Below are 14022 nucleotides of genomic sequence, written 5' to 3'. Positions count from 1 at the left end.
TGAAAAATAAAATGATGGATGCAAGTCAACACATGCATCTGCAGGTTCCATGAAAAAAAACATGATTTAGCATGGGTTATAGATATTAGAGCGCTTATTACACTTTCATTTTGACATTTCGTTTTACAAATTTGAAAAAAAGGTTTCATTAGGACTTTATTTTTCAAATTTTGGGATTCTCTGATAATTGCTTCATGTTGCAGGTATTTAAGGGCTGAGCAACATTACTCCGTGTGACCCATTACTTCCATTTTCTAAAACGGAGACAATCAACAAAAAAAAAAAAGAAAGTTGTGACGGCCGACGCTTCACGGATAGGTGGAAATTGGACTATTTCTTCACTAAAATACGCAACAACTGTGTCTTGCCTCATTTGCAAAGAGACAGTTGCTGTTTTTAAAGATTTCAATGTGAGGCGATATTACCAAACAAGACACGCTGACATGTACGACAAGATTACAGGGAAGATACGCAGTGAGAAATTGAAGCAACTTAAAGCAAGTTTAATTTCACAGCAGTAGTATTTCGCAAGAGCCCAAGAGTCGAAAGAGAACGCCACAAAGGCTAGTTGGAAGATTGTTGAAATTATTAATTAAGAAAAATTAATAAAGCAAATGTGACAAACTGAATTGTTAGCTAAATTTTGCTTAAATATCTTGTTCTACGTAAAGGACGTCAGCCAAGGTCGGCCCCCCACATTTTTACCGCGCCAAATCTGGCCCCCTTTGCAAAAAGTTTGGACACCCCTGAGCTAATCCATTTTGACAATGAGACGACAAATGAACGAATGTGACTGCGAACACAAAAGTGAGCCTTGTACAGTAGAGCAAGCACTCAATCACACAGAACAAAAAAAGCAGTTTTGTGTAAAATCTCAAAATAATTTATGAAGCAGCTTAATAATCATTTTAATCATCCGCTAGCTCATCATAAGAGTGTTTTTCATTACCATGGTGACTTGAGCTTGCTTTTTTTTTTTTTTTTTTTTTGAAGTTATAAAGTGGGCCAGTGCTAAAATTACTTTGGACACTTGTGTGCAATTCTTATGGAGTGTGAGTCCGAGTTGAGTCACTTTTATGTGTTATGTGTTTACTCTCATTTTGCTACATTCTCATTTTGTTTGTAAGTTACAGTAGAACATTATAACAAATTTTATATACAGTATAGGGAAGATTATTAAACTTAAAATATTGATTGAGCTTAAATACATGGCTCATAAATGTTTTGCACCAAAAATAATTGTTAAACCTTTATCGGGCAGTATTTTAACCCATTGGCTGCTTTTGACAGCGCAAACATTGAAACCATTTTGACTGGTTGGGTTCCCAGCAGTCATCCTTCCTTAGAGATATTACACTATAATTATGCACATAAACAGCTTGATGTTTAAGTGAAACTTGTCAATTATTGCTAATGTTTCTAACTGTACTTATAACCAAGTGCGTAGGTTGGCATAGGGACGGTAGGGACATAACAATAACAACTTTTCAGGATGCTCAAATTGTCGCTACCAACTGTAATGCCACATTATTTGCATTTCATATATATGTAGGTCATTTACAGTGGTATGAAAAAGTATCTGAACCTTTTGGAATTTCTCACATTCCTGCATAAAATCACCATCAAATGGGATCTGATCTTTGTCAAAATCGCACAGATGAAAAACAAACTATCTGCTTTAACTAACACCACCCAAACATTTATAGGTTTTCATATTTTAATGAGGATGGACAATAACAGAAGGGGGAAAAATAAGTAAGTAAACCATCACATTCAATATTTTGTGCCCCCCCCCACCCCCCTTTGGCAGCAATAACTTCAACCAGATGCCTCCTGTAGCTGCAGATCAGTCTGGCATATCGATCAGGACTAATTTTGGCTCATTCTTTCCTCACAAAATTGCTGTAATTCAGTCAGATTCTTGGGATGTCCGGCATGAATCGCTGTCTTTAGGTCCTGCCACAGCATCTCAATGGGGTTCAAGTCTGGACTTTGACTTGGTGACTCCAGAACGTGTATTCTGTTCTTCTGAAACCATTCTGAAGTTGATTTACTTCTGTGTTTTGGATCATTGTTTTGTTGCAGCATCCATCCTCTTTTTAGCTTCAACTGTCTGACAGACGGCCTCAGGTTTTCCTGCAAAACATCCTGATAATTGTTTTTAATTAATACTTCCATTAATGATTGCAAGTTGTCCAGGTCCTGAGGCAGCAAAACAGCCCCAAATCATGATGCTCCTCCCTCCACAATGCTTCAAGGTGGGGATGAGGTGTTGATATTGGTGAGGTGTTCCATTTTTCCTCCACACATGATGAAGTGTGTTACTCCCAAACAATTCAACTTTGGTTTCTTCAGTCCACAAAATATTTTGCCAAAACTTCTGTGCAGTGTCCAAGTGCCTTTTTGCGAACATTAAATGAGCAACAATGCTTTTTTAGACAGCAGTGGCTTCCTCCGTGGCATCCTTTCATGAACGCCATTCTTGGCCATAGTTTTACATATTGTTGATGTGTGCACAGAGATATTTGTCTTTGCCAGTGATTTCTATAAGTTTTTAGCTCTAGGGTTCTTTTTTAACTCTCTGAGTATTCTGCACTGAACTCTTGGCATCATCTTTTGTGGATGGCCACTCCTTGGGAGAGAAGCAACAGTGCCAAACTCTCTCCATTTGTAGACAACTTCTCTGACTGTCGATTGATGAACATTCAGACTTTTAGAGATAGTTTTGTATACTTTCCGAGCTCTATACAAAACAACAATCCTTGATCGCAGTGTCTTAGGACAGCTCTTTAGGCCGAGTCATGATGCACATCAGACACTGCTTCTCATCAAGACATTTCTTACCAGGTGTGTGTTTTATAGTGGGCAGGGCAGCTTTAAACCATTCATCAGTGATTGGGCACACACCTGACTTAAATTGTTTGGTAAATTTTGGTTTCAATTGCTTTTTAAGTCTCCTTAGGCAGAGGGTTCATTTACTTATTTTTCCCCCTTCTGTCATTGTTTGCATGCTATCCTCATCAAAATATGAAAACCTATCAATGTTTGGGTGGTTTTAGTGAAAGCAGACACTGTATTTTCATCTGTGTGATTTTGACAACGATCAAATCACATTTGATGGGGATTTTATGCAGAAATGTGAGAAATTCCAAAAGGTTCAGATACTTTTTCATATCACTGTACAAATGAAATGTAGCATAATAGGACAATACACATTTTTTTGCATTGATCATTTAACCTATCAATTAATTAGGTTCATACTTGTGAGAAATGTAACCATAACTCCCGTTCACCCAATCTGTTTGGTCTTATTAATGTCCCATCCACAGCAAAAAGTATTCATGCAGGTTATGCTGTCCCTACCAATGTTGAGACCAAACCTAAGCCCCGTTTATAACAATACTATAACCTCAACATTGGTCTAAAAGATGATTCAACTGGACAATGAATGTCATCATGTACAGTACACATGCTCATCCATCTGGATATTGTGTCAAATGCGTAATTCCTCAGTCAGGCTCAACGAGAAAAGCCTGATAACAGTCAACAGACCGTGTACACAATTAAAAAAAAAAAAAAAAGAGACTTTCCCCCCGCACAAAATAGGATATGTCAAAACAAAAGGGCATGACTTTGTCAGAATCCTAACTAAAAATGGATTGTAGCGCTCCGTCTCCCCGAAACCTTTCCAATGTTAATCCTGCATGGCACATAGAGTGAACCTGTCATTTTGTGTTAAAGGCACATACAAGTTGCTATCAGTCACTTCACAGTGCATCATTACTAATGCACTGTGTCAGCGTGTCGAGCAAGCTGCAGGCGAGGTGGCAGAACATTGATGTGGCTTCTCTACTTTCACAGATACGCACACATTAAAAAAAATAAAAAAGCCCATTACAGAGCAGACGGAGTAAGTCCAAAAAGAAAAAGAAAAAAAAAAAACCTGCCATTATTTAACAACCTTGGAAACGCTTTGCTCTAACAATGTGGCACTCTCGGAAGCCCAACCAAGCGTATTACTGTACAGTATTTGAGAGCAATGTGACCTGGTACCTCTGGGTCCACCATATTCTTTCAATCTCATTTAAAGCACAGTCATTAATCAACAATTAATAAGCCCTGTAATGACAGAAAATTAAATGATGATGAAATTCAGATGAGGATAAATTGCCTTTCACCCATCCGCACACTGATCACATACCCAATTTGTTCTACTGATTGTTGAACTCATGAGTTGAGAGGCAGACATTTTTAATCTATTTTACATTTTAATTGAAACTGGCAACCGAGTGGTTCCCATGATGGTACTGATCACTTCACACCAAGGGCTGTAATAGTAAACAATTTTTTTGTGCGTGACAGGAGTGTTAAGGTTTATTATGGCTGCAGCTGTTTTTGCGATGGATGTAGAAACAACTATGGAATTATAATGTACCTGACTTACGCGATTTTGACTTTACGATGCTGGAGTCTCGTCCGCTGTTTAGTCTCCAGTCGTTTTTTATTGTTGTTGGTTTTTTTTAAAGAGCACCACGGATAGAAAGACATGTAGTTCTTAAACGATAAATGTTAGTACGAGTTATAATAACTTGATATTAAAACCCCTCTTAATGTTTTCGTTTTAATACAATTTGTAAAATTATTTTAACTTGTAGGTCGCCATTGTTGTTGACGTCGCAGGGCGGTGATGTCACATGGATATGCTGCCGGGCTAACACAGTGTCACTCTTTAACTATATAAACATGTCATCAGTGCTGCCCTTCCAATCTGAACATGAGTAGAACATGAGAAGGACATCAAAAGCAAAATGAAAAGGAAAGATGGGATGACACGAGTAGAGTTCATGTGTCAAGTTTGTGACAGCTAGCACTATTCTGTTCTAGTGACAGAGCACGAAAGTGATGTCAAAAACTGTTTGCTTGTTTGCAACTCCTTGTTGAATTGCCCAAGATTTGAGGGCAGTATACATGGTGATGCTCTGACAATACGACAAAGTTCATATTTGCCTTTATGTGGTTCTGTCTCCATTGGAACAATGTCGCGATTCCAAGTGAAAATGATGTCGTATTCATGCCAGGCCCTAGGGGACAGTGCAAATTTACAAGGCGACAGCCAATGATGCAGACAACATAACCGCCCACTCCAAGCAATGGCATGTTTCTTTTCCTTCAAAAGGCTCAAAAATGGAAACATTAAACATATTTGAATTAAAAATATTATATAAACAGTAAATTAAAGCTGACGTTCCGCCATTATATAAACAGTAAATTAAAGCTGACGTTCCGCCATGTTTGCTGTTTTGTTTAGTAAGCTGTAATGTTTAGTAGCACCGCTTCACACACCCAAAGGGACGTGTGCGACTGCGGACGTCATCGGCGCGAGAGCTTTCCATTGATACAGTTGCGGAGAAAGCACCGCAATCGAAACCTTCCACTTTGGAGCCTGGAATCAAAGGTTTGCGTCTTCGCCTTCCGTTTTCGCTGATACCGTATAAAGGTGAGGCCATTCCCCAACACAATCATTGCGTCTTGGTGTCACAGAGTTGACATCTAAACTACCCCTTGGACCATATTTGTCATGGTTTGAGTTAGGTTTGTGCCCTAGTGTGTCCGGTCATTGTGATTATCCATTGATTCCACCTGTTGTGGCCTGCTCTTTGTGTATTGACCAATCGGCTGCCTCTTGTGTCACCCACCTGTGCCTCATTGTCTTGTTACCCCATATCTGTATTGAAGTCCCCTATGCGCTACCTATTATTGTTGCATCATTGTCAATATCCTGTCCAAGCCCTCGTGTTCCTGTTCCTCTGATTAAGTAAGTTTTGATACCCCGCCTTTTGTTAGTCTTGTTTGGACTTTGCCCTTTTGATCCCCAATCTTTTGTTTGTACTTTGTTTTTGTTAACTATCATCAAAACCTTTTTGAGTTCACCGCCACCGCCACGTCGTGAGACTTTCCCTCGGTATTATTGTCTAATTTTTTAAATTAAATTTTTGCTGGCCATTATTAAATCACAAAAACATTTTGGAACACCGAACATTGATACGACGCTACGACAGTGTATTAGGGTCAAATAAATACATTTTAAAAAAGGACTACGAATTTAAAGTTGTACTATTGCTATGAGAAAAAAAATCTCACAATTAACTAGAGGTAATATAGCCGTGAGCCACTACGCATTTTACATACATGTACAGTCGTATGAAAAAGTATCTGCACCTTTTGGAATTTCTCACATTTCTACATAAAATCACCATCAAATGTGATCCGATATTTGTCAAAATCACACAGATGAAAAAAAGTGTCTGCTTTGGAGTTGATTTATTTACACTGTACCTTAGCTGGGAGCAACGACAGCATTGTAATAAATTCTTCTATTGATCGTAATTTGAGATAGCTGAAGCAAAATAATAATCCTCATTTGTAAAACCGATTCTAAAACACAAGATGCTTTCAATATTGTTGATTTTAACGGAGGCGGCAAGGCGCTACGTAAAGAACGTAGCTGCTAATTCAGGTACATTAGCCCCTAATACTCAGGTCGTACGATGCACATAAGGGCAACTTCAATAAAAATGTTATTAAATGGACTAACGATCCACCTGTGTCAATACACAGCTGTGAATGGCCACAGCTGGATTTTGGAGGGGATTTTATGGGTGAAAAATGGTAATATAACAAGGGTCGCGATGCAGAAATCGCAGACATCAAGGAGTGGTCGAGATTTTCTTTTTCATATATTTACCCTTTTAAACGTTTTTTTTTTTTTTTTTCTTGAATTTTTCATTGATTGGATCGATTATTGATTATCTAACATGTCGGAGAAAATGTGACAGTCACAAAAAAATACAGTTAGTTATGAGGTAGATATCCGTGACTTTTTTTACAGACACCATTTTTTTGATTGGGACGTAATTTGTTTAAAAGTTTAAAATATGCGAGTGAATAATTTTTTTTAAGTCGTTTTTTTTTTTTTTTTTTAAATAAATATTAGACATCAATTAATGATTCAAAGCTAAAAATGACAGACATTTTGAATAATAAATATAATTAATTACCTTCGTTTTATGGCTGGGTTGTAACAAAAGCGGTTGTGCGACGTCTGTGAACGGGGGTATCCAGGGTAAAACGGACAATATAAAAATACTTCGGGGGCTTAATGCGCCATAAATCTGCTATGGCAGCACGTAGACATATTGTTCTGTCAAACACAACAGTTTTTTTGGCTTAAAATACAGCAGTTTCTTTTAAAGAGGAGTGCAAGAGCAGAAACTGCTTTTTCAGTCTTGTCTGTTTTCTGCCATAAATATGTTGTAAAAAATCTGGTTATAATGTAGCGGGTGTATTTGCATGCATTCCCACCGCATGGCTAACGTTAATGAGGGAGGTGTGACAGAGCGAGACATCTTCCTGTTGTCGCTGGTAGTTGTGTTGGCTGCGGCAGACAGGAGCCGTGTTGTTCCCACAAGTTACAAAAATAAACAATCGCTAACCTGACTAATCTGCTGACTCTTTGTCGACGTTACAATATTTTTAATTTTAACCCTCCTTTAACCATCAACGGGATGTTATGCTCATCGACACATTTACGTCATTGTTGACTAGTCGGGACAGTTCTACTTTAAAGCATTATTGTACGCTCTTTGTAATTGTATTTTATTTTCTAATGGTGTGTTCATAGTTTGACAGTGACAAATCAATAAATGTCAGTTGAAAGAACTATGGTGTGATCAATGTTAAGGGAGAGAAGAAATACCAAATTTATTTTACTTCATTTTATGAATATGACGTCCATAATACAAACCGGATTCGGCTGAAGTTGGGGAATTGTGTAAAATGTAAATAAAAACAAAATACAATGATTTGAAAATCCTTTTCAATCTATATTCAATTGAATACACTACAAAGACAACATATTTAATGCTCAAACTCATAAACTTTATTTTGTTTTTCAGATAATAATTACTGTAACTTAGAATTTCATGGCTGCTACACGAGCAGTAGAAGTTGAGAAAGGGCATGTTTACCACTTCGTTACATCACCTTTCCTTTTCATAACACTCAATAAATGTTTTGAAAGAGAGGAGACTAATTCTCTAAGCTTCTCATGTGAAATTCTTTCCCATTCTTGCTTGATGAACAGCTTCAGTTGTTCAACAGTCTGGGGTCTTCTCTGTCGTATTTTACGCTTCATAATGCGCCACACATTTTCGATGGGAGACAGGCCTGGACTGCAAGCGGGCCAGGGGAGAACCTGGACTCTTTTACTTGGAAGCCACGCTGTTGTAACACGTGCAGAATGTGGCTTGGCATTAGTATAACACCATTTACCAACCAACCGACCGACCGACCGACCGACCGACCGACCGACCAACCAATTAAGCAGCGGCGTCCATGAAAAAGACGTCGCTTGGATGGCAGCATATTATGCTCCAAAATCTGTATGTACTTTTCAGCATTTATGTTGCCTTCACAGAAATGTAAGTCAACCATGCTGTGGGAACTAATGCACCCCCATACCATCACAGATGCTGGCTTTTGAACTTTGCGTTGATAACAGTCCGGATGGTCCACTTCCTCTTTGGTCCGGAGGACACGACATCCAGTGTTTCCAAAAACAATTTGAAAAGTGGACTCATCAGACCACAAAACACTTTTCCATTGTGCATCAGTCCATTTTACATGAGCTCGGGCACAGAGAACCCGGCAGCATTTCTGAATGTTGTCCATAAACGGCTTTTGCTTTGCATGGTAGTTTTAACCCGCACTTACTGATGTAGTGACGAACTGTATTTACTGACAGTGGTTTTCTGAAGTTTTCCTGAGCCCATTTGATGATATCCTTTACACACTCATGTCTGTTTCTAAGGCAGTGCCGTCTGAGGGATCGAAGGTCACGGTCATTCAGTCTTGGTTTCCAGCAGTTGCGCTTACGTGCATTGATTTCACCAGATTCTCTGAATCTTTTGATGATATTATGGACCTTAGATGTTGAAATCCCTAAACTCTTTGCAATTTTGCTTTGAGAAATTGCAGTTGTTCTTAGACTGTGCAAGTATTTTCTCACGCAGTTGTGATGTGAAAGTGGTGAACCTCGCCCCATCCTTGCTTGTGAATGACTGAGCATGTTTGGGGAGGGTCCTTTTATGGTGCCCACCTGTTCCCAATTAGCCTGATCACATGTGGGATGTTCCAAATAGGTGTTTGATGAGCCTTTCTCAGCTTTCTCAGTATTTTTTGCCACCTTTCCCAACTTCTACTGGACGTGTTGCAGCCATGAAATTCTAAGTTAATTCTTTTTTGGCAAAAAAAAAATTAAGTTGATCAGTTTGAACATTTAATGTTGTCTTTGTCGTGTATTCAATTGAATGTGGGTTGAGAAGGAATCGTTGTATTTTGTTTTTATTTACATTTTACACAATTTTTCAACTTCAACCAAATCCAGTTTGTACATGTTTATGGATAGTTATTTTGAGATGGGGTAATTAGGGGTACCTAAAGGGTTAATTCCAATTTACGGGGATATTCGGGTTACGTTGCCAGCGTAGGAATGGAACTCGTTAGTTGACCAGAGACTACCTGTATATGATACTAATGTGTGAATTTTAAACTGCAGTGTGAAAAATGTCTATTCATAAACGATAGAATATATAAAAGATTTTTTCACTTTTCAGGTCGACGGAGCTCCAATGGCTGAGAGAGCGGGAGGGACAGCCAGAGGCATGAACAGACCCCTCCCAGATGTAAAACATTAAGTTTTATTTCATTGAAATGAATAGAAAACATGATTTTTTTTTCAAGTTTCATGACAATAATATCTAATTAGAAACTATTGTCAAAAAGTGCCATTTTTGGAATGTAAATTACTCCGTGCGCTAAGATGTTAAATTTTTATGATCAGTTGCCAAAACGTGAGATTTGTATTTCACCAGTAATCAAGCAATGTGTGTCATTTTTCCATAATAGGCATTTGAAATTCTTCAACTTGCCAGTTATGACACTTTCAGTAATGTATAAATTTAGGAAAAAAGTTCATCACAATCCTCTGATGATTTAGGAATAAAAATATATGCAACAACGAATGTTGGAACTGCTGTTTTTAAAATTTAAAAATACTAATAGACAACTCAACCCCAAATTTCATAAAAAATGCTCAGTGTGTGGAGTTAATTCACTGGTATTTTGTCATGCATCCTACCCTACGCTGTCACCAGTTTCTACCTTCTTCACTGCACTGCTTATCTGTAAATTCATGTGCATACACATCCAACTCCTCACAGCCTTTCCACATGCATGCTCGGTACATACTGTAACTCCCGATAACAGCGGTACTCAACCCGAGATAATGATCTCAACCTCATTATACACGGTTGGGGGTTATTGCGTGTGTGTGACCATTCCTGTAACCACACAGTTCAATGATATTATTTCCTCACAATATGCATAACTTATTATAAAAATACATTTCTGCAAAAAGTGGTAGTCTATTCTTAGAAAGTATCCATTCAAATGCTGCCCTCTTCCATGAAACGCTCATCAATTGCACACACAACTGGAGTTGTTTTTTTTTTTCCCAACTAATTGCTTTGATGAAAAACAATACACAGGAAGGATAACACTACTGTATTATATGTGTGGTAAAGGGGGGGAAAAATACTCACGTTGGGGATTTGATGTTCCAAGCAGGTGTGAATCCACAGAAAGGAGTTGGAGAAGGAGCAGATCGAGCATCCTGAGGAGCGGAATGCTTTAGTGAGAGGCAGAGCTGAGAGGAGTTTGGCTATTATTGGGCTGATGGAGCCCTCCGGCTTTGCTGAGACCCTCAGTGTAACGAGCTCTGCTGTCACACTGTGGTGATTTTATTCAATTGCATCACAGAACCAGTTGCAAAATTGAAAGAAAGAAAGAAAGAAAGAAAGAGAGAAAGAAAGAAAGGAAAGAGGATGGCATGTGAGTACAGGGGCACCCTCAAATCAATTATTTAGACGTTACGCCTTGTGGGGTCAGTCAGGCATAAATGTGCTGTAGATACATGGTAGTCATATATTACATCAGCCATCTGATGATTGACACCTAAATAACGCTTCAGACGTCAAATCAATCCAAACTTGTGTACAGGAACAAGCTGTAATGAAAATGTTAGATACAGTGGTGGTTCGAGATACTTACATTTTCTTTTCCCCACTTTGACAGGCGAGGCAAGTGGCTCAACTTCACAACATTTAAAGCTGTAGTGTGAACTAATTTCTTCACATGCCAAATAGGGTCACAAGTAAAGTAATTAAACATTGTCCACCAAATAAAGCATGAAAAAATCATTTATATGTTGTATATTTGACAAAATAATCGCGTTTCCGAAGTTCGAGCCTGAAAGGAGACGAACCCGGAAGTGATACGTCACACCGGGAACAGCGTTGGCAGCTCCATACATACGGCCGCCATACAAAGCCCTTCAAACAATGATTCAAACAGCGATATAAGCGATTGACCGAGCGCAAGGGAGGAGATCCAAGTTTTTGAAGAGTTGGAGGAAGAAGAGGAGCTTGGAATTTTATGTTGGATCTAACATGTATTAGCCAGACGCTAATCAGAATGCAAACAGTGTGCCTATACTACCTGACATGGAATAGATACAAGACCCATCGAGATTACAACATTGGTAAGATATAGGCTGTTATTATTTTTATGATTTGAAGATGCAGGCATTTGCACATAATGTTATGTTTTTGTCTATCTGATGACATTGTTAAAAAAAATAATAATCAGACTTCATGTTCATTTTGGCAGATCCGGCAGCTCTCGTGCATATAAAATAATAATATAAAAACGTTGGGGGGAAAGAAGGAGATGAGTCTCCGATGGCTTTCTCCACTTTATTGTGGCAACAATAAGAAAACAAAATAATAGCGGACTGCCGCCACATTCGACCGCAAAGTTTTGCTTCTCGCCAATCTCCTCCTCGCCTCCCACTCCAGCGTCTCTTAAACGGATTGTGCATAGTGTCTTGTTATGAGCTTTTTGTTTACAAATGTATCGAACACACGACGCGCTGACAACCTTGTCTCTTTATTAACACATGAAGCAGTTCTTATGGAAAAGTTAGAACACAGCTCGGCACAGCTCTCGGCAGGGATTGGCGTCTAATGGCGTGAGGAAATGTAGTTTTTTCACACAAGCGAACAGATTACAAAGCACCACTTCAGTGTTGTCCCGAAACTATATTTCCCATGATTCACTGCGTGACCTGCGCGCTCGCTGATTCACTGCGAGATTGACTCAATGGCTACGCTAAACCAACACGCTATTTTTCAGCTGTCACCTGTCAGCGGCTCTCATAAAACACAAACTAGAAGCCTATCATGCGATAACCGTGAACGCTGAACCGTCCATAAGCAATGCAATGCTTGAAGCATGAAGGTGGAAATACATAATACAAATACAAATAAATGTGCACAAACTAACCGGCTGTGTGTGTCTCTTACAGCAACGTGACCGTGAATTACCGCGACGCCGACCCGTTTATATGCACATCCACACCCGTTTCCCGATTGACAGTGGATTAACCCTTTCGGACATGATCGTAGATGAAGCACAATTTAAACACGCTTAACCTAGCGAACGCAACAACAACTATGATCGGGGATTTCCACGAGTTAACTTTCGGCTAACGTCGCTAGCTTATACTGTTCAATTCCACAACAATAGGCAGCTATGCTTTGACAAAGTCATCAGTCATCTATCCAAAAATCACACTTACTTTTTGGCAAATCCTTGATCATAAGCAGACCGGTTAAGGAAGCAGGCATCTTCGAAGTGTTTGCAGCAGAGAACACTACTCGATGATGGTGTGAAATTCATTCGCTTCGTGCGAACGAAAGATGTCCATTTACGTGCCCTGCTATCCTTTGGCCACTCATACAACTTTTCGTTTGAGCGAGAACAAAACATCGCCACACACCGCTGTGGCATCTTACCAAGAAGCAATGCAACAAACAATACTGTTCTATGGTGGACTTCCCTCGCATGTCTAGGTGTGACGTAATTTCCGAAGATTTCCGAAGATTGCCGAAGAAAAGCATTTTCGTTGTCAAGGGCGTTGCTATGGGTTAAACAAAGAATCTGGAAGGGTTGCGTTAAAAAAAATAATGAAAATATGCTTATAATTGTTTAGCCATTGATATTATTCAAAAACATGGTTGGCCAACCTTACTTCAAAGTTCCCCTTTAAAGGGCAGATGAAGAGTATGTCGATGTACTGTAGTTTCCGTACGGTAAGGCCACCTTTAAAAAGCCTTCAATTTTCTCAAAAGCAGACAATGCGCCTTATAATCCGATTCGCTTTATATATGGATTGATATTGGTTCATGGCATGACATTCCCGTTAGCGCAGCTTCATCCAGTGCAGTCCTTCTCAAATAATCGGGCGCGCCCCCCCAGGGGGTGGGGCATGTGACCTCGGGGAACATACTTTTTTGCAGTACTAGAATAAAGTGCAATTGCACAACCACTTAGTGGATGGCAGTGATGCTCTCATTTTCAGAGTGTGCGCAGTATTTTTGAACCAAACAAGACCACACAGCGAAGAGCACTGGAGATATGAAAAGCTAAGAAGAAGAAATATGACGAAGCGTATGTAGCGTTTGGCTTTTAATACAGTGGGATAATAGGAAAGACCAGTCCGTTTACTGTCTAAAAATGTTTGCAGTAGACAGCAGGAAGCCAAATCAATGAAGACATCACTTAAAGACATTAGACCTCAATAACATTGATAAGCCGCTTGACAAGCAAAATATTGCCAACAATCGTCCCGCTTTGTCAGTGTTACGTCAGTAAACCAGCGAGCACTGTTAGCATAATATAAAGTGGCATACCAAGTTGCTCAGTGCAAAATAATCCCACATCACAGCAAAAGAGCTGATGCTGCTTGCAGCAAAATTAAAAACTGTCCTTTCGTCCAATGACACTGTCATTTTTGTTGTATTAATATTTTGATTTTTCGGTCAAATTGTTTGACGTATTGTT

At 39.1% G+C, this 14022-nt stretch overlaps 1 protein-coding gene and 1 long non-coding RNA gene across 2 annotated transcripts in view; one reads left to right on the top strand and one right to left on the bottom strand.

Moving 5' to 3' along the window:
- npy4r (neuropeptide Y receptor Y4) overlaps positions 1 to 10864 on the bottom strand; it is a 29035-nt gene extending 18171 nt beyond the window's left edge. Inside the window, exon 1 of the mRNA XM_057848763.1 lies at positions 10662 to 10864. The gene's annotated coding sequence lies outside the window, so the exon portion shown is untranslated. The remainder of the gene's footprint in view (positions 1 to 10661) is intronic.
- LOC130923227 (uncharacterized) overlaps positions 1 to 14022 on the top strand; it is a 23512-nt gene extending 9490 nt beyond the window's left edge. The window contains exons 3-5 of the long non-coding RNA XR_009064676.1: positions 9675 to 9743; positions 10687 to 10950; positions 11194 to 14022. This is a non-coding gene — a long non-coding RNA (uncharacterized LOC130923227). The remainder of the gene's footprint in view (positions 1 to 9674; positions 9744 to 10686; positions 10951 to 11193) is intronic.

The sequence above is a fragment of the Corythoichthys intestinalis genome, chromosome 10 (assembly GCF_030265065.1).
Source record: "Corythoichthys intestinalis isolate RoL2023-P3 chromosome 10, ASM3026506v1, whole genome shotgun sequence".
NCBI classification, from domain to species: Eukaryota; Metazoa; Chordata; class Actinopteri; order Syngnathiformes; family Syngnathidae; genus Corythoichthys; species Corythoichthys intestinalis.
The sequence above is the reverse complement of the archived record's forward strand: the minus strand, read 5'-3'. Positions and strand labels throughout refer to the sequence as shown.